Source organism: Canis lupus, chromosome 14, assembly GCF_048164855.1.
Source record: "Canis lupus baileyi chromosome 14, mCanLup2.hap1, whole genome shotgun sequence".
NCBI classification, from domain to species: Eukaryota; Metazoa; Chordata; class Mammalia; order Carnivora; family Canidae; genus Canis; species Canis lupus.
This window is the reverse complement of record NC_132851.1, coordinates 28,627,953-28,647,517: the sequence shown is the minus strand read 5'-3', so window position 1 is coordinate 28,647,517 and position 19,565 is coordinate 28,627,953. Positions and strand designations below refer to the sequence as shown.

The 19,565-nt window shown below is 41.1% G+C and overlaps 1 long non-coding RNA gene and 1 pseudogene across 1 annotated transcript; both read right to left on the bottom strand.

The window, feature by feature from the left end:
• Positions 1-9,738: 9,738 nt before the first annotated feature.
• On the bottom strand, positions 9,739-14,982 carry LOC140603414 (uncharacterized). The gene is made up of 2 exons (XR_012006398.1): positions 14,812-14,982; positions 9,739-9,845 (listed from the first exon to the last, which is right to left on the bottom strand). It is a non-coding gene; the product is annotated as an uncharacterized lncRNA (long non-coding RNA).
• A 739-nt stretch (positions 14,983-15,721) lies between these two features.
• On the bottom strand, positions 15,722-16,672 carry LOC140603413 (3-hydroxyacyl-CoA dehydrogenase type-2-like; annotated as a pseudogene).
• Between the last annotated feature and the right edge of the window lie 2,893 nt (positions 16,673-19,565).

The window sequence follows — 19,565 nt, the reverse complement described above, 5'->3', positions numbered from 1 at the left end:
ATTTAACTCTTGGGAAAATCAGTGTATCAAGAGTTTACATAATCTGTCCAAAGTCACAGATCTACTAAGTGATGGGATAGGGATTTGAATCCAAGTAATCTCTTTAATGATGTCTGCTATAGTTATAAAGAAAATATAATAAATACATTAGACTTATAGTGGGTAAATGTATTTAAATGCTATTTAAGAGACTGAAGAAAATGAGCAATGTATGCACAAGCCATCTGGAATAACTATGCTTAGAGAATCAGGGAAGGCTCTCCTAAGATTGTGATATTTGTTCATGGTTTTAAAAGAACAGGAGTTTGCCAATACTTGGCTGGGCCAAGGAGAGGTCAGGCATGTCAGGTAAGAGGAGCTACATGGACAAGGGGCAAAGAGATGTGATGATGGCCATCACCTTCAAAGAACAGTGAGAAGGAGAAGCAGAACACTGCAAAACAGTGCAGGGTTGTGCAGCAGCAGAGGGGGAGCAGTGCGCAAGGATGCTTTACAGGCTGGGTAGGGAAGGGCTCAAGCCTATGGTTCTGCATCAGAACCCGCTTTCTGAGCACAGAAATGGCTCAGTTCTGACTTAGAGCAGATACCAAGGCAGTAGCCAGAAGACCAAGGGAGCAGAGCCTGACCAGAGCAGGGAAAAAGAGGAAGGAAGCTGGTGCAGGGGGAATCTAATTTCTTACTTTGACTACACCATGTGAATATGGGGCGGCTGTATTTTTCTGTTTTCAGGGCATAATGAGAGAAATTGTGTACAAAATTTAGAGGTGGACCCAATTGGCTTCCATTGCTAACTCAGCTTGGCTCTGGTCTGTGTCCCTGGGCTAATTGCATTACCTGTGTGAAGGTGGTTTTCTGGAACAGAGATAAAAGTACTTGGCTCTTGAGTATATGCTCAGTGTAAGGTAGCTAAATGGCATTATCTTCAAATATTTCCTATTTATCTGGGATTAAAAATGTATGAAGTGCATGTGTGTTTGTGTGTTTTAATGGCTTGATTAGATTATAGTTTTCATAACATAAAATTCACTCATTACAAGTGTTCAGTTTAATTATCTTAGTAAATTTGTAGAGTTAGGCAATCACCACCACAATCCATTTTGAAACATTTCCATCACTCCAAGAAGTTCTCTTGTGCCTATTTGCATTTAATTCCTGCTTCACTCCTACTTATGAGCATTCATGATCTGATTTTTGTCTGTACAGATTTGCCTTCTAAAGACTTTTTAAAAAGGTTTTATTTATATATATGAGAGACACCACAGAGAGAGGCAGAGACATAGGCAGAGGGAGAAGCAGGTTCCCTGTGGGGAGCCTGACGCAGGATTCAATCCCAGGACCCTGGAATCATGACCTGAGTCAAAGGCAGATGCTCAACCACTGAGCCACCCAGGCACCTCTAAAGACATTGCTCATAGATGAAATATGTAGTCATTTTAGACATTCCATGTAAGTGGTATATATAGTTTTTTTGCATTTAGGTTCTTAAACTTAGCTTAATATTTGAGGTTCATCCATATTATAATGTAAATCATAGTCTGCTGCTTTTAATTGCCAAGTGGTATTCAATTATATGGATAATACTGCATTTTGTAAATGCATTCATGAATTGATGGGCATTTGGATGTGAAGTGTGTTTCTGTACAATATTGTATCCTACTAGATCCAAACCCACCAGAATTTTTATATTAACTGAGATATATTTTTCTTGGATTAAGTATTTTGAAGAAAGCAAATAACCATGCAGCAAAGACCATATCAGAGACACAGAAGGGGGGAATTTGTTGTCTTTTCTGCCTAGCAATGTCTTTATCACTTATGTATCTATCAGCCATCACTACTTATTTTAGCATTCAGGCGCAGAGTAAAGTAGGCATTCCTACCTGTAGCTCTCAAATTCCTGAAAAAATTCTTTGAGTTACATGATATCTACAGTGGTCCTCCCACCCCCAAGCTGCAGTTTCAGTTACCCATGGTCAGCCACCTTCCGGAAGCAGATGATCCTCCCTCTGACATATCATCTAAAGGTAAACAGCAGCCTAATGCTATGTGACAATACCCACGTCATTGACCTCACTTCACCTCATCATGGAGGCATTTGATCATCTCACATCATCCCCAGAAGAAGGGTGAGTACAATTTAATAAGATACTTTGAGAGAGAGAGAGATCACATTCCCACAACTTTGATTACAGTATATTGTTATAATTGTTCTATTTTGTTATTAGTCATTGGTGTTAATCTCTTACGTATGCATAATCTCTTATCTATGTATAGAAAGAAAATGTAGTCTGTGGAGGATTGGGCATTGTCTATAGTTTCAGGCATCTATTGGAGATCTTGGAATGTATTCCCTGTGGGTAAGAGGGGACTACCATGCCATTGAATAATTCAATTTCATTCATTTTACTGTAGCTGCTAACCATCACGGTGGTCTTCTTCACTTTAGGAATATTTTTAACAATAAGTCTGGAAACTAGAAACATATTTGTTTGCTGGTGAGGCAAGCTGGAAATGAAATCCACCAGAATTCTTCTATTTTTCGTACTTCACGCTTAATGGTATTTTGACTGTAGTAAGTTAAGTAGCCTGTTTGCCTCCATCAGGTGTGGCCTCCCAGGGTCACTGAAGTCATAGTCTTGGCTCTACTCACCCCCACCTCAGAGCACCCATCCCCCTTGTTCTGAATTTCCTGTTCACTTATGTATCTCATTTGTCAGGACTTTATTCCCGGGGGGCTAATTTCTAGTTTTTGTAAACTTAACCTATAGTGTTATGCTTTGCTGATAGTTTGCTGAACGAGTGGATACATGCTAAATAGACTGTTTAGAATTTTGAGGTTTGTTTTTGCAATTGGCAGGTATTTTGAATGTATTCTAGGTGGATTGAAGTGAAAGAGACCACTTCCTGGCCCCATTTGTAATTTCTACTACTATGGTCAGTTATTGGGAAGAAACATCTTTTGGTTCCCTTCATTTACCCGGGGGAGTTTAGTGGGAACCAACCACTTCTCACCCGCTAGCTTTCTGTGGCTGAAGAATCTAGATCCCTAAATAACCTATCCTTTGTGCCCTGGGGTCCTAAAGCTGGCATCCACTTTTCCCTTCCCATCTACGACTTGGCATTCACAGCCAGTTCATGTGATTCTTGGCCTCTTAAAGAAGACCTGAAAAATAAGCCATTTAAACAAATGGTGGCAACCACTTTCTTACTTGTCTACATCCTTAGCCCAACCCAGATTCCCATTAGGCCTCTATGTCCTTTTTCACAACGAAGCCAGAGCCATCTTTTCAAAGCTCACATCTCATGCCATATCCTACTTGAAACTCTCCAGCAGCTTTCCTCCTACCCAGAGTACAAACTGCTTCGTTTATCACCCTCCCCGGTTCCTGATATGACTTCTGCCCACTTCTCCAGTCTCGTCTCTGGCCTCTCACCTCTTCTCATGTGAATACTCATGGGCAGGACTACTCAGCATCAGAGGTGGAGGATGTAGGTGGTTTTGACTACGAGTGAGCAAGAAGAGATGGGGATAATAGTGAACAGTATAAACAAACTGTGTCAGTAATGGGCAGTTAATTTACTAAATGTGCCGTATGTCCCCAAAAAAGCAGAAGATGGGTGACAGGCCTCAGCAAGCTTCTGATACCATGTAACTCTCCGAGCGTGCTGTCACCCTCAGTTGCTGACTACCTCACATTTCTCAAGTCATGATGTGATCCAAACTCTGCAGAGAAACTGTCTGTGCTGGGCTTCCTGAGAGGCCACATTGTGGGTCACAACACAGCTCCTGCAAAAGGGATTGTCTAAGGATAATTTTGATTCTCTGCATTTTTCAGCTTTTGTGCTGACTCTGGATCTCTTTAGTGGGTAGCAATCCCCTCCAATATCAGTGCAGATCCTTAAGCTTTTCCAGGCTTCCTGCATATCCTTACTTCTGACAAGCCCTTCTCTTGCATTCTTATTCTCTGCTCACATTCAAGCTTCGGCCCATGTAGACTCCCTCGAAGCTTTCTCTGATCCTTCTTGGACTGCACTTAATTACCTGCCTTTCTGTGCTAGCAGAGCAGCTTCCAAGCCCAAGAACAGTGGTGCAGTGCTGACTTTATAATTCTCACATTCCTTTTGCATTTATTGCTTGACATTCTTCCATGAAACAGATCTTTCTGTCATCAGTGGGTCCATTTGCCCTGATATACAGTTTTTACCGACAAGGCAGGGTGAGTACTTAATTACTTCTCTTTAGCAATTTGCAAAGGATGATGTTTCTTTAATGACCACCTCAAATAGTGACAAATGAATTTTTATTCCTAGGTTTCTCTGTTTTGAGAATTATTTATGGACTCAACGACTCTGGTAGAACCAATGTGTTTCAATCCATTATAATCACTGCTTTTTAGTGCTCCAGTCATCACATTCTAGGGCAGCATGAGCTACTTTCATCTGGATCTTGTATCCTTTGGACATACCCAATTACTATTTGAAAGCTTCTTTGCTTTTGAACATGACAGCATGTTCCAAGCTCACCTTGTACCTTCCCTGATCCAGTCCTGAAAGCAGCCAGTTCTCCAAGAAATCCTGATTGTATAGAGTGTAACCTAAGTGACTGGAGTGATTATTGTGATGGCTGACATTGTTGCTAGGCCATTTCAGTGGGCTAAGATAGATCATCTACAGTTAATAAAACCATTCATTCATTTAACATTTTCACTTCAATTTCAATGTTACTTTTATAGTTAATTTTTTATTTTGTAATTGAATCTTAGGTTTTCTTAGACCATCATTAATATAATTCCTCATTTGCTTTATTGTGCAGTGTAAGAAAATAGTTTCAAAATAATGATATGAATTTTATTAATAACATAAAATAGGTTTGGTTGATGTTTCTTTGTAGTTCTTTTTACCCATGGAGCATATCCCACTAAAGTTGTTCAGTCAAAATACTGTGGTCAGAGCATCTTGGGGGGAAAAATAATCGTTTTTCTGTGTGGTTATGTTACTAAATTGATATATGGTTAGATTTATTTGTCTTGGTTTATTTTCAGTCTTAGAAATGCTTTTAAAAATTAGCTTTACTTTTAATAGGTAATGAACTGACATTATTCATGGGGCATAACAGCATAGAAAGGAAGTTTGCTTCTCTTTCCCTTCCACACATTCCCCAGTACATTTCCTATAAGGTGACCACTTTTGTCAATTTCTTGCTTTTATTTCCTATATTCTGTTGTTGTTGTTATTTTTGCAGATGTATGCAACATAGAGATTCTTATTTTTCCCTTAGATAAAAGGTAGCATGTTTTTAAAAAAGATTTTATCTATTTATTTAGAGAGAGCACGTATGAGTGGGGAAGGGAAGAGGGAGAGAGAGAGAGAATCTCAAGCATACTCCTCACTGAACTTGGACCATGACCTGGGGCTCCATCCCATGACCCTGAGATCATGACCTGAGCTGAAATCAATAGTCAGATGCTCAACTGACTGAGCTACCAAATGCCCCAAAAGGGAGTATTTTATGACTCTTCTATACATTCTTATTTTCACTTAGCTGTATACCTTCACAAACTCTCTGTATTACCGTGTAGAGATTGTCCTCATTTTTTTTGGTTTTTTTTGTGACCACATAGTACAGCTGACCCCTGAGCAACACAGGTTTAGCATGCATGAGTCCACTTATACACAGATTTTTTTCAATAGATACAATACAGTACTGTAAAAGTATTTTTTCTCCTTTATGATTTTTTAAAAGAGATTTTATTTATTTGAAAGAGAGAAAGAGAGTGAGAGAGAGCAGATGCAGGGAGGAGCAGAGAAAGGTGGACAAGCAGGACAAGCAGACTCAGCGCTGAGCACAGAGCTGGATGTGTGGCTCAATCTCAAGACCCTGAGATCATGACCTGAGTGGAAATCAAGAGTTGTGTGTTCAACCAACTGAGCCACCCAGTGGCTCACCCTTATGATTTTCTTAATAAATAATATTTTCTTTTCTCTAGCTTACTTTATTAGATGAATTCAGTATATAATACATACAACATATAAAATATGTGCTAATTGACTATTTATGATATCAGTAAGGCTTCTAGTCAACAGTAAGCTATTAATACTTATGTTTTCAGGGAGTCAAAGTTATATGCAGATTTTTATGTTTTCAGGGAGGCAAAGTTATATGCAGATTTTTGACTGCATGGGGAAAGGATTGGCACCCCTAACTCCTGCATTGTTCAAGGGTCAACTGTACTCCATTGTGCATATGTACTGTGGCTTATTGAGCCATTCTGTATGGCTGACTATTTGTCTTTGATGTTTTTACTTACAGACAGTGCTACAATTAATGACCATATGCATTCGTCATTTCATTTTTTTTATTGGAGTTCAATTTGTCAACATATAGCATATCACCCAGTGCTCATCCCATCAAGTGTATTTGTCATTTCATGCTTTATCAGGATAGATTTCTGGAAATAGAATTAATGGGTCAAAGAGTGAATGGATTGTAACATCAGTTGGTACTGCCAAAACCCATGGGGCTTTATCTCTGTGCAGTATTGGTCCTTAAACCGATTCACAGTGCAAGTGAATTTATTTTAATAAGATATTTTGAAAACAGGCATATTGGTACTTTTTAATACTGGATTGTAAGGAATTTAATCTGCCACTATTCCTTTTCTGAAAAAGAAAATAGAAACAGAATAAACTCAAATACCAAAATATCTCACACTCTGTTGTGATTATTGAAATAAGTAAACACAATTTTAAGGAGTGTTGCTATGCTGTAGTAGGGGCTAGAGATACAGGTGTCTGTTTGCCCTCATGGAGCTTACTGTCTGGTTGGGCAGCTGCAGTAGACATTACACCCAGTGGCGCAGTCAGTGGTGTAATTGTGGTGGCAATAAAGCTTGCGAGACAAAATGAAGGCATAGACAGAGGTGACAGGAAGGCATGTCCTCACCATAGGCTTGGGGTCAGACTTTTCTGTGACATTTGTGGGAGACCTGAAAGATGACTGATGATAAGATGGAGAAGCCCTGAGGAGCAGAGGGAAAGTGTAAGAGAGCCATTCAGAAAGAGGAAACAAAGGTTGTGGATTCTGAGGTCAGAAGAGCGGTTGTTGCAGGTAATGAAAAGAAGGTCAGTGTGGCTGAGCGCAGAGAGGCAGGGTGAGAGGCATGCATCGCCGCCAAAGGAAGACACAGGGGTTAGTTCTTGAAGCAGCACTAGAGGCACCTCATTTTCTGAATCTTTTGCTTTTCTGCACAGTGTCTGGCATACAACTGGATAGAATTAAAAAGAACTAAGTCATTTTTGAGTTAACTGGGGTAGGTCATGTGAGCATCAATTTCTTGGGTTAGGATTTTGGACTTGTAATGTCTTAAATTGGTCTGGGATCATTAGGGGGCACTGCTGTCCAAGAGCTGTTGTCTTCAACACCATCCCAAGACAGCATACAAACAAATCTGCAGGCAAACAGTCTTCCATTTGAAGAGTGTTAGAGCTGAAAGACCTTTGGATCACTTGCTGTGATATCCTGTAACACTAGTGTTTTCTGTGGAGCACTGGGATGTTCTGGTGCATCCTCCAAAGCCACGATCTTCCAGGAAATTGTCCTGTTTTGTCCTCACGACAGCTCTAGGAGGTGAAGACTAAGTGGGTGAACTTTGTCTTTCTGTATCCTTAGCAAGATGGACTCTCCTCGTTATTGACAGTAATGGGTAGAATTATCACTATTCTCTTTTCCCCCAGGAGTGAACAAGTAAATTTTTCAGGAAGAGAGCCAAAATAAACAAAAATACCTTTAGGTTAGGGTGTGAAGGTCTGGTAACAATCTAGGGAGGATTATTTCTATGGGAGATTTGTACTTTGATGGCTTACTATCACCACCATCACCATCATTGCCACTAAATGACGAAGACAAACAGCATGACCTAGCACTTCCACCATATACTGACACCATGCTAAGCATTTTACATGGATTAAGTCATTTAATTCACAGAAGATAAGAACTGTTGTGTTCCCATGCAGAGATAGTGCAACAGCAAGTGTTGCTACGGCAAGGCAAAATTGTGTCCAGCACAGTGCTAAGCACTTCCCCAGTGATAACTTATTTAACACGTAGAATGATAGTATGAGTAGGGGACTCCTGCTGTCTCTGCCCTGCAGGTGAGAGAATTGGCTCTCATGGTCAATAAGCTGCAGAGCTGGCATTTGGATCTCAACCGTCATAACCATTCACTCAGCCTTCACAGCACCAGTGTCACAGACATTGTGGGGCAGAAGGCTAAGCTTGCCTCTTTGTTCCAAGGTATGAATGTCATAGTCCGATCACCTCCTTGCTCTGAGCCCAGTCAGTCTCCTTCTGTAGGGCTTCTGTGCTCCCCATCTAGCTGGTTGGTTCTGAGGATTAGCGGAGGTAAAATGGAAATCTGTGGCATTTGGTTGAGTGTTTAAGGGATCCTTGCTCTGGAACTTACTATCTGTGGCGTCATCCAACATGTGAACTCTCTGGACCCTACTTGCTCATTTCTCTGACCCCTCAGAGATGTATGTCAGCATACTGTTAACACCTAATAACAACTTCTTGCTCTTCATGCAGTCTGACTAACTTTTCATGCCTATTTTATGAAATAGGTACTACTATGATATACACTTGGCAGATGAGACTACCAAAAATGGACAAATTTAAGGAACTTGCCAACGCTCTTATTATGTACAGGAGCCAGGACTTGAATGCAAGCAGGCATTCCTTTACCTGCCCTGCCATCCCCAATGTCTTTGAAACCAGGCAACTCCAGGTTTGAATCCAAGCTCTGCCACATTCCGGATTCCTGTCAGAATAAGTCACGTAACCTCTCTGAGCCTTAGTTTGCACATTTGTCAAGTTGTGGTCACGGGGAGGACTGACAGAGATGGTCTATGCAAATGCCAGAGCTCAGAGTCCAGTACTGTGTTACCAGTACATAATCAGCTGGTAACAAATGTTAATTCCCTTCCAGTGGGAATGTTGGTGAGATAAATTGCTCTCTGAAGGCTGATGCAAGGAGAAGTGCCTACCTCAGTCCACCAAATGAGACTTCAAGGAATTAGGTTGGGCAGCTTCAATTGATCATCTTGTAATTTCCACAACTGGATGCAGATAAGCCACACACATCATGGACTAATTACATTTGTCACTCCACTGAGCCTGAAGAATACATTGTGGTATCTTTGCTATTAAAATGGGGTTCATTTAATTAAACCCAAGGAGCTCTGCAAACAGCCTATGGTATTTTAATTCCAGCAGACTGTATTTAATCAGAACAACTGCCTATGCACCTACTGATTGTGTTTCTTTTGGATCAAATTCTAAGCTTAATGTGCCATAGGATTGCACTATTGACTGAAGTTGATGCGAGACTAGTCAGGGAGATTACAGTAGTTGGCCGGGAGCTGAGTGGTTACTGTTTTCACGGCTAGTTATCTCAGCATTTATTCTTGTTATTAAAAAAAAAAAAGGCCTTAATAGGTAGGAGAAGATTATTTTGTCTTTCCCCCATTGACTTGGCATGCATGCATTTCTTTATTCATTTGACCTTCACGTATTGGGGCTTATGGGTAGCCAGGCACCACACTAGGTACTATGGGATAGCGTGATAATAATGCTTAAGAGCTGGTTCTTGAGGTCTGAGGGGGAAAAAGATCCCACAATATTGGAACTTAGAATAATGCAAAGAGTCACAGTGTTACCAGAAACCTGAAATTACTCTTCCATTTTCCAGCTATGTGCCTTTGGGCAGGTCACAACTTTATTGAGCTCCAGATGCCTCGATTGTAGGATTGGGGTGACAGTGCCCACTTCCTTGTGTTGTGGTAACGATCTGAGGAGAGAGAGAGTACATAAAATGCAAATGTTAATATTGCAATTTATATGCCTGTGGCTATAGTATCAGTATTAACTAGATGATGCTGGACAAGTTAATCAACCCTAGAGGAAGATACCGCATCTGTTTACTTTTACATGTGCCGAGTGCTGTCCTAAACATTGCATAAGTTATCTGACTTAGTTTCCATAGTAACAATATGAAATAATTTTGGTTTTAAGCCTATTTTTCAGATGCAAAAACTGAGGCAAGAGGCAGAGTGACTTTCCTAATGTAACACTGTTAGTGGCGAAACTGAGATTTGAACCCTGGTCCCTGGCTCCTGAGGGCTCAGCACTCACCACTCTGCTGTCCTCTTCCTGCTGTGCAGTGAGCGTGCAGTGCGTAGGGCCCCTTATGTTGGTCTGGTGCTTCAGATAAAACCCTTGTATCGTCTGACTCTTTAGGAAAGCCATGGCAGGTGTTACGATCTCCACCTGACAGGTATGGAAACTGGTTTTCAGGAAGTTAACTGATCTGCTCAAAGTCACAAAGATAATGTACCACAGAGTATGGCATTCATTTTATTTTTTATTTTAGCAAATCAAAATACTTTGTACATTATTTGATATATGGCAGTTTCACCTAACTTTAGTTGTGGTAGTCTTACTGTGTCATAAAGTAATTAAACCCTTTCTGACTCATATAATAATATTTTACTTTCTGAATACACCTTAAATTTTAAACTACTTCTCTGTTGTTGGACTTTTTCATCTTATTTGGGAAAAAGGTATTACTCTTGCTCCCACTAACATCCTTTTACATAAACCTAGATCTTTGTCTGGATTAATGATTGCTTCCTTAGCAATTAGTCCAGGATTAATTCTTAGGAGTGGAGTAACTGAGTCAAGTTGTGAACTTTTCACCTATTACTGTTCTCCAAGACCCAGTAACTACTTAATGCATACTTGTTGAATGAACGAGAAAGGTATTTACCCCAGCAGTGTGTGTAACCCTTCCATATCAGTCTGGGTTTGGTCAAGAAAATTAAACTACTTACTACAAATTTCCTAGGGAAGAGAGCTTCGAGGAATTAGGCTTACAGGAGTGTGGGAAGGGTGTACCAGAAGTTGGGAAGATCTATTGCTAATGACTTCAGCCCAGGGCGGGTAGAGAGGTCAAAGCTCATGGAGATGTTGGAGAGTCTACTACCACCTGTCACCATGATTGCAGAGTGGGAGCTTATGGGCAGGTCCAAAAAGTCACTGCCTCTGGCCCCTAGGGTTCCCTGGCTTCTGCTTCACTTCTGGCTTCTGCATATTTCCATGAGTTCTTCCCTTTGGGAGACTCTAACTCTGAACCGCCTAGGAAGGAGATTTTAGGAAATGCAGGTCATGCCTTAGAAGGGAGTGGTGGTGGTGCTGACTGCTGACAGTCCATGATGCCTCCTTTTTATAGACTCAGCAGAACTTGATGGAACCTTTTGTTGTTCTTGGCAAATAGGAAAGAGAAGAAGTGATGTTATATTTTAATTTGCATTTTAAGAAATGAGCATGACTCATTGTTTTCAAATAATTATTAGTCACTTATTTATTCAACAATGTTTCTGAATACAAGTTTTTTGGGAAAACTTGATGAATAAGGTGGGCAGTTTCTGCTCTCATGAAACTTACATTCCAGGGCAGAGAAATGAGAAAAAGGAACAACTAAAGGAACGAGGTAATTTTAGAGAGTAATAGACAATAAAAGGAAAAAATGTGGAGGGGTTTGAAACGGGCAGAAGAGATTGCTGAATATCCTTTCTGTGAATCTGGGGTCTCTGGAGATTATTTGATACTACAGAGGTGGGGATGGAGTCTTTATCTACAACCAGGCCATTTTACAACTGTATAGACATAGAAGTTGTAGAAAACTGTTAGTAATGCAGTTAATTCCTGTCCATAAAAATGCACACTGTGTCTGGTGGAATGCATTTGATTATCACCCTGTCAGTTTTATTTTTTTCTGGTTTAACATCAGCTTATAAGTTGATCTGAGCATTCCGTAGCTGAATATCAGTGTGTGGCACTTGGACTTCTCTGTTGAACTGGTTGTAACATTTCACTGGTTACCTCATGAGTTTTTGAGTTAAATAAAATCTCTGATACATGTTCATTTTATATGTATATGAGAATCATGATTATATGTTCTATTAAAATGTATAACAGTTTGGAACAATAAGTGAACAAGATAATTTATTTAAAAAAAGATTTTATTTATGTATTTGAGAGAAGACAGAGATAGCAAGAGAGATAGTGAGAGAGAGCATAAGCAGGGAAGAGAGGGAGAAGCAGACTCCCCATTGAGCAGGGAGCCGGTTGTGGGGCTTAATCCCAGGACCCTGGGATCATGACCTGAGCCCAAGGCAGACACTTAACCAACTGAGCCACCCAGGGGCCCTGAACAAGATAATATCTGATGGTAATAAATATCAAGAAAATGAGACAGGCATTGTTCCAGATGGTGACTGTGGCGAACATGGGAAGAGGCTGATTTGGCTTGGGTAATCAGGAAAGGCTTGCTAAGGAGGTGGCATTTGAGCTGGGACTTGAGTATCCATTCAAGGAGATGTCATGTGCAGGCAGGAGGGCAGAGTGTTCCAGGCAAAGTGAACAGTTTGTGTAAATGGCCTGAGACAGGGACAGGCTGTCATATTCGAGAAACCAATTTCAGTGAGTAAGAAGGTGAATGGCAGAAGGTGTGATCAAAGATGGTAGTGAGGGCCAGATTACATTGGGCCTTGTGGGCCATGATGAGGATTTAGAATTTTATTATAAGAGCCATGAGAAACTATTGTGGTTCTGCATGGTGGTTGTATAAAATTAAGTGTCATCATTCAATTTTTATCAGAGAATAGATTTGTATATCTTCTTCTGTGAGTGTTCTGTACCTCCTCAAACTATTATTAAACTTGACATTTTAATTAGCTTATCAAGCCGTATTGTGAGTAAAAATACCTTATTTTGATTAATAATTGTAAACCAGTATCATCATGAAAGTAATACACAACCATTGGAGAAACATTTGCAAAATTAAAAATGCACCAGGAAGAAATAAAAATATTTAGCTTTTGGAAACGTGTGTGTGTGTGTGTGTGTGTGTGTGTGTGATGTAATATTTTAAATTTCTAGAGTATCTCAGTGTCTTGGCCACCTTGAACAGGCAGAGAAAACTTACAAGACATCTTCTAAGATCTACTACATTTAGTGATTTACAAAGTTTTTCTGTGGCATCTACTCATTGGGCAATAGCAGCTAATAGGTACTCCCTGGAAGCAGCAGGTGCCAGAGACACCTGAGGCTTTTGCCCCAAACCCAGTTCATTTCAGGTCACACATCTGCTCTTCCTTCCTCTGAGAGACACCCACTGGGAAGGCTCTTCCGGCCTGGCAGTCCCAGGGGCAGGTGGTAATCTCTAGCTTGCCCTCCCCCACACACCCCTGCCACCCCATCAAGGAATGCATCTGGGAAAAAAATAACTAGTGGAAAGTAAGCTTGAACAAAGAAAGCAAGAGGAAATTCAGTGGAGATGCCCAGAGGCCTGTATGATAGGAAGCAGGAAATAGGCATTCTTTTCCTGCTTTTTCTGTGAAATAAAGGTCTATTATTTACTTAAGGATTGCTATGTAAGTCCAAGATTGACATGAGGTCAGAGAAAGTCCTCTTTTTGGGTGGACACCACTCTCATATTATAATGGATGAGAATGACCAATGGAAAATGGACTGACACTCTCACAGTGAGGTCTCTTGGGTCTACATTTCTATTAATGAATATGACATGGGAAACAGTTCCAGAGGATATCTCTCTGGATGATCTTTCTTTGTTAGAAGGAAGACTTTTTAGGTCAAGGGAAGACTTTAACGTTGAGGCAACTTGGGAATCATTGAAGTGTAATTGACAATGACCAGACCTTGTGGTCGAGACTAGAACACAATTATGAAGAGCTGTGACTTAACTACTATTCTAACATGGGGTTAAGACCCAGGAGTCAGGCAGACCTGAGTTAAAACCAGCTTTGCCATTTAGTGGTTGCATGATATTGGGCAAGTTAATTAACTTATCTTTTGTGCTTAGCACAATAATAGAAGGGCACAGTCTGCATGTACCCCAGGGAAAAGGAATGAAATCCTCAGAAATAAGCAAGGTTCATGTAATCCCATCTAGGAGGGAGGAATCCAAAAGAGAGTAGGCAGGGACATTCCACAGGCTCCCGGGAGATGGGTTTTATTGTGGTGGGGGCAAAATGAGTTCTTTAGTTGGGACAAAATATTCAGAACTACAGATATCATTCATTGTTATGATTAACTCTGTATCAAGCTACTTTGTTTTGATTAATTCAGTATTCTAGGGTTTTCATACAGCTAAAAGTGAGTGGAGATTTGACTCAGGTAATCTGGCCGCTGGATCACCTTGCACAGGCTAAATAATTTGAAGAGTCTCAGTTTTCCTGTCTATAACTTGGAAATTATGTGTATTTTCCAAAGTTGCTGTGAGGATTAGATGGAACACAGTAGATGTTTCTTAAATTCAGCTGCTTTTCCTTATCAATGGATTGATTCATTCAATTAACAAATCTGTCTAATAGACACAGTACCATGTGCTTAGGGATACAGCAATGAACACGAGAGATACAGTCCCTGCTTTGGTTCTTTCATAAAACATATTCTACAGGAAGTTGAACTTTAAAAAGTTATTCAAATAAATATATTAACAGACAATTTTGTAAGAGCTATGAAAGGGAGAGGAACAGGTACATTGACAGATTCCATTTAGGTTGGTGCAGAGGTGGTCAGGTAAACCATTCTCTGAAAAATAGTAATGCTTTAAGCTGATGCTTGAATGGTAATGGAAATTAATTAGATAAAAAGTTTGGTGGGTGGTGGAGAGAGCATTTCAGGAATAGAAGACAGCATGTTCACAGATCCCAAAGTGGCAAACGACTTACTGGCCAGAGTAGAAGTGAGCCAGGGAACAGCTGTCCCTATAGAATTAGAGGTTTAAATTCCATTATTCTCTCAATCTTGTGTGCCATAACATTCTCTTCCAAGGTGTTCAAGGCGTAGAATCACAAAGTATCCCACCAAAGATGTCTTTCTTTTCACTCATGCTTACTCCCTGAAAAATAGTGAATTGGCTTCTTGGGACTTGGAACTTGAGTTGCTAAGCTAGAGTGATTTTATGTTCTAGTTTGTCCAGGACAGTCAGTCCTGGTATCTGCACATTATCCCCAAGTAATAATTCACAGCATGTCCTTTCGTTCTAAAGTCTGTCCTGTTTTTGGTGATTAGTTATGTGGTCATCCGACCCTTAACACGTGGGATTTGGCCCCAGACTGGGAGAACTCATTCATTGTGTTTCTGGTTGTCAGCATGAATGGGGTGATGTTCCTTTTTGTGATCATTGTATTTAAAGCTTTGAGAATGATATCTGGTTGGGAACGGCCATTAAGTAAAGAGTGGCGAATATTATTGTTATGGTGGTTGTCATAATCTTCTGTAGGGATGATGATTTCTGCTGACAGAAGGGTCCCACAATATGGGAGATCCGCCAATTGACCAGAATGTTTAACTTTTCTGTAGGAGGAGAGGGAATAATATTTGGATGTCTACTCTAAGCCAGCCTCAGTGCTGGATACTCCTTAATACAGTTCTATCCAAAAATGTTTTTAGATCTGTGTTCCTTTTGTTTGTATGTTTATTTCTTTTTTTTGTGTGAGAAGTAGAGACTTTATTAGGTACAGAGTGTGACTGCTGGGCAGAGTCACGGAATGTCTACTGGACTTCCTCCCAAGCTGCAGTACAGTACTCCAGGGGAAGGAGGAGCAGAAGAACATTTGTTTTCTCTGCCCTCTCCCTTCAAGGCTGCATGCGGATGGCTCTATCCAGCTGGATGACCTCTCAATTGATGGCTTATACCAGATGAGCATACTCAGCAGGGTCACCCAGTCGTCTGGGGAAGGACACCTGGTTGGCCAGAAAGTTGCATACTTTTCTGGAAGGCTGGTCAGCAGTAGGGTGCCAAATAGGTCTGGAGCAGTGGCCATCACTTGGATGACCATGGGAGCTAGATGCTGAGTAATGGGCTGTGTCATGCCCACTGTGACACACTTGGAAGCAGAGTATGCAGCTTGTCCAGTGTGGCCCTCCAAGGCAGCCAGTGCTGGCAGTATTATTATTATTATTATTATTATTATTATTATTACTAATTTATTTATTCATGAGAGAAAGAGAGGCAGAGACACAGGCAGAGGGAGAAGCAGGCTCCATGCAAGGAGCCTGATGTGGGACTTGATCCCGGGTCTCCAGGATCATGCCCTGGGCTGAAGGTGGCGCTAAACCGCTGAGCCACCCAGGCTGCCCCAGTGCTGGCAGTATTAATGATGACCCAGCATTGGCCTCCCTGGTCTGGTTGATTCTGGCACATCTCACCAACCACCAGGTGGAACATATTAAATGTGTCTATGAGATTACATCGAGAACTTGCTGAAAGTCTGACAAGGTAGGGGCCTGATTTTTCTTGAAGTTGTATGTCTAGATGGCCACTACACTGTCTGTCCAGTTGACTGCCAAATCCACCTGGCTAAACTTTTCTTTTATTAGAGTCAGGGCTGCTTGCACATTCTTCTCTGAGGTCATGTCTCCTGGGGCAAAGGGACAGCTCTTCCCTAACTTCTTGGCTTGGGTCTCCCCATCAGAGTTACGCAGGTCCAGAAGCACAGCAATGGCCCCTCACCCCACCAGTCGCTCTGCCATGACCAGACCTAGACTGGAGACTCCTCTGGTTATTAAAGTAACTAGGCCCTTCATGTCTCTGACATGCCACAGCCATCTTTGTGTCTCTAGACATGGTTTTTTTTTTTTTTTTTTCCCTCCTCTTGCTTATAATTCTGGCTCCAACCCTTATTGACTGGGTGTCTTAAGGAAGGTCTTGACCTAGGTGGACCTCAATTTTCTCTTTTGGAGGAGGTTTTTAAAAATGGGAGTTCAAATTCAATTGAGGTGATCAGAGAGTAAGCTCAGAATGGAACTATAAGGAAAGCTGTAATTGTATTGTTTCTTTTGTTGGCTGAAGAAAAGAGTGCTTAGAGAATAGGCTTTGAGATCATGCCACTGAGCCACCATTGCCACCTCCAGTGTGCTGCTTTGTCACCATGTGGAACGCACCCAACACCAGCTCTGTCTGTGAATCATAGCCAGGGGTAGGGGCTTGGCCGCAGAGCCTGATAGCACCACTGGACTCTGGTTTAGTATTGGGGATTCAGAAGCTGGGCAAGAGTGAGAAGTGGTTTTTCTGCTGGCTGCCCTGCTTTTGCTTTGTCTTCTCTTTCTAGCACATGACAGGATCTGGCAAAGGTAGTGGTCAGGGGAGCAGGAGGGGGGAAGTAACCTTTTCTCTCATTGGGGGAGAGTTGTTCCATTGAAACGTGAAGTTCAACTTCACACGACTGGGCCCTTAGCTGGCTGGCAAAGGGCAGCATGTTAGCAAACAAAAGTGTTCTTATGTTTTTGTCAATGAAAACTCAGTAAACCGCAGGAAGAGATGATAGAGCCTTTCCCACTTCATCCACATGAATGATAATGAACTCCATTGTAGAGCCAGCCTTGGGGCATTATCCGATGCTGCTATTTCTGCTGGCGAGAATTTGCACATTGCCCACATGACTCGGGGTCGTGTAGTCTCTTTCCCACTGGGTGACTCTGACAGCTTCGCGTTCTGCAGATTCTGAGCTCTGGCCTGGATATCTAGCCGCTCAAAGTGAGCATGGCCATGGGGTTCCCAAACCTTCTGACATGGGCAGGAGTTCCAGGGGGGCATTTAGATTACAATGGGCTTTTCTTATGGTTTTAAAATATACGGTGGCTTTTTGGCAAATGAAATTCACACACACACACACACACACACACACACACACACACATGCACGCATACCCCCATTCCTCAGTGATCAGAATTTATAGTAAAACAGAATTTGTAAAAATAATTCTGTAGGAAAGTCGTGGTATTTAAGTACATACCATGCTACAGACCCCATGCTAGATGCTTCCTAAACACTGTCTTGTTATCTCCTTACCAGATCTTCCAACGATCTCCATGGGGACTTTATTTTAAAGTCGATGAGGCATTTTGCAGTAGTCTCAGACATAAGCCCTAGGATTTGGGGTTAGGTTCACAGAGGTTAAATTTTTTACCTAATGGGGGTTCCCGGGTGGCTCAGCGGTTTAGCACCGGCCTTCGGCCCAGGGCATGATCCTGGAGTCCTGGGATCGAGTCCCACATCGGGTTCCTTGCATGGAGCCTGCTTCTCCCTCTGCCCCTCTCTCTCTATCTCTCATGAATAAATAAATACAAAATCTTAAAAAAAATTTTTTTTTTGGCCTAAGATGATCACAAATAGAAAGGGTGGGTCAGGAAACTGGCACCAATTGAATTAATCCGTTACATGCCAGGTTCAGTGCTAGGAATGTTGTAGACATTTCTTTACTGACTTCTCACAGTTACTTGATTGTTATCCTTGTAGATGAAAAAAAAATCAGAGTTCCATGAGACATTGTCTCAAGTCACAGCCAGGAGGGAAACATGGGTTTGTTTGTTTGTTTGTTTGTTTGTTTTGTCTTTGCATATCACACTGCCAAGTGATTGATTCCCCTTTGAGGAGCTAGAGGCCATTCACAAGTAAACAGGGTTATCTCAATGGTGTGATCAGAGGGGAGGCTGGCCAGGGCTGACTTAGCACAAGCTCTCTTACCTCTGTCAAAAACTGTGTTCAATCATTTCTTTGCTCCCTTAGCAAACTTTAAAGACCTACTGCGCAAAGCATCACGGGGGTTGGGGAGGGGGCACTGGTGTTCAAAACAATGATTCTAAAGCTTGTGTAACAAAAGATGTTGGGTGGTGTATATTCAGTATACCGAGGCAGTAAGCAAAGTAGCGCAGTTTTGAGAGCATTTAAGAAATAAGAAATTATTGATTAATGGAAATACAATTGACAATATCCTCCATACTCTTCAAGCATTTCGGCAATTTGTATATAAATTGATGTCCTTGGAAAATGTTCTTTTCTTTTCGATGACAGTTCAGTTTCCAAATATAAGGCATAGAACTTAAAAGGGAAAGTACCATCTATTAAATGTTAACTTGGAGTTAGGACCAAGATTTATATGTCAGCTCTAAGTTTTATAATAATCATGAATATAGTATTATTTTCCACATTTTCTAAGACAGGAACCTGAAACAGAGAGATTAAGCAACTTGAAATATCAAATCTTCAGCCAATAATAGATGGAGCCAGGACTGTAAATTCAGTTCTGTTTCAGAGTTCCTGTGCTTTACTCCTCCCGTGGCCTGCTGATTTGTGCACCCATGAAACTTACTCCTCGGCTCAAATTTTGTAACTCCTCACTGGGTTTTATTTTAAAACCGACGAGGCATTTTGCAGTAGTCTCAAACATAAACCCTAGCATTTGGTGGAATCTAGTTATTCACCTAGAGCCTACTGACCCTTATTTTATTTAAAACTTTATGTTGTGACTCCATTGAAGAATGCAACTGTATTCTTCGCGGTCTATGCTCATGCTTCCTCTGTAAGAGCCCAAAGTCCCTAACATATTGTAGATGCTCAGGAAGTGTCTGTTGAATGTAATGTGATTTTTGCTTAATTGCCTTGTTTTGTTTTTGTTTTTGTTTGTTTGGTTTGGCTAAA